Source organism: Herpailurus yagouaroundi, unplaced genomic scaffold (genome assembly GCF_014898765.1).
Source record: "Herpailurus yagouaroundi ecotype Mexico unplaced genomic scaffold, PumYag 140, whole genome shotgun sequence".
Classification (NCBI taxonomy): Eukaryota; Metazoa; Chordata; class Mammalia; order Carnivora; family Felidae; genus Herpailurus; species Herpailurus yagouaroundi.
The window spans coordinates 60,607,416-60,609,295 of NW_024412395.1; positions in this window are offsets into that span (position 1 = coordinate 60,607,416).

The following is a 1,880-nucleotide window of genomic DNA, read 5'->3' on the forward strand; positions in this document are numbered from 1 at the left end:
CACCGCCTCGCCGCCCTTCCTACCCTCTTCCGTGGGCCTCTCGTCTGCGCTTGGCTCTGGGGACTCCGTTATGCTAATCCTCTGGCCGTTTTCTGGGTTATTTTGGCAGGTGTACGTGGAATCTAAGTGATCAGCAGGATGCGCGGTGAGCCCAGCGTCCTCCTACGCCGCCATCTTCCAGACTATTTTCCCGTGTATCATTTTCTTTAACTCCCATTCATATTAAGTATGTGAGATGCTTCCAAAGTTTTGGTATTTTATTTATTTTTAAAAAATTTTTTTTTCAACGTTTATTTATTTTTGGGACAGAGAGAGACAGAGCATGAACGGGCGAGGGGCAGAGAGAGAGGGAGACACAGAATCGGAAACAGGCTCCAGGCTCTGAGGCATCAGCCCAGAGCCTGACGCGGGGCTCGAACTCCCGGACCGCGAGATCGTGACCTGGCTGAAGTCGGACGCTTAACTGACTGCGCCACCCAGGCGCCCCAAAGTTTTGGTATTTTAAATAATATTATTTTATATTTATTACTAACTATAATATATTAAATATTCTTTTAGACAATATTATGATGAACATCTTACAAGAATTCATTTAAGTTATAGCAACTGTTTTTGTTAATTAAAAATATTGTTTTCTTGAACCTGAAATTGGTATATTCACAAATAAATCAGGCACAACAGTGCTCATATAGCCTCTTAAATTCTCAGACTTTGTACATGATGTTTCCCTTACAACCAAAATTGAAGTGGAGCATTAAGGAAATTATCTAAATTTATGGGGGGGTGGAATAATTAAAGGTATTTCTTTACTGGAATTATCCACACTTGCAATCTATATTAATTCCATTACAGACTGTAATAGATTACTGTGAACATTTTATACCTTTAAAATGATAGATTTAAATTGAAGTTGAATAAATATCAGAGAAGAGCTAAGGATGAAGATGAAAATTGGAGAAAACAAGGTTGGAAAATTGGTCAGAATTTCAAAAGCCTGATCCACAGCCAGAGTGAAACAATGAAAACTTAATCTGTGATATAGTTCATAAAACTGTGGATTGGAAAAAGGGAAGGAAACGGAAAGGAATGAAGAGGAGACTTCCCCTCTAAATGACATAATATCTGACCCAGTATCTTAGGGAAATTTTAATGTAATCAATGCAACACAGCCACATTCACCAGAGGCACTACATAACAAGTCCTTGACGGTTATCATCAGACCGCACAAACGTCCAAAGCAACCTCTTCCTCCAGTCTCTCTTTCTGCCTACCATGTTCTGTTTCTGGAAGTTACATTATAAACTCATGTATGAAAATTCACATGCTACAAAAAATAATATATAATCTTCTCACTTTTTACTCTTAGCATGGCATAATGATTTTAAAAGATCAACTAACTGCCACTGAAGAAAGCAAGAGCTCCTACTCTAAGAGCTGAATTACAAAACAGACCTATTATTACAGGATATGTTGACCGAAGAAAAACAGCTACAGAGAAAGAGAGCCTAGAAACATAAAATCCGGGTAGTCAAAGGTTACCACTGACCTGTATGGGTCACAAATGGCAGGTCCCAGGCCAGAGGGTCCTAAAACAAGGACCCAGGCTCAATAAACCATAAAGAAGGGGGCCGAGGGGGGAGGTTAGGAGAAGGGTGTATGCACACATAAGTGCATGTGTGTGTAAGAGAGATGGAGACACAGAGGGGGAAAATCCATGCCTATGCCTGCAACAAAGGCAATAAAATGAGGAACTGGATATAAAAGAAAAGTTTCTGTTTTGCAGAAGGGTAGCTCTAATTCTTACTTTCAGAAATAATTTATTTTGTTCACCTGCCATAAATTTTCTGGAGAAAAGCCTTTAGTCATAATTTACACAGAGT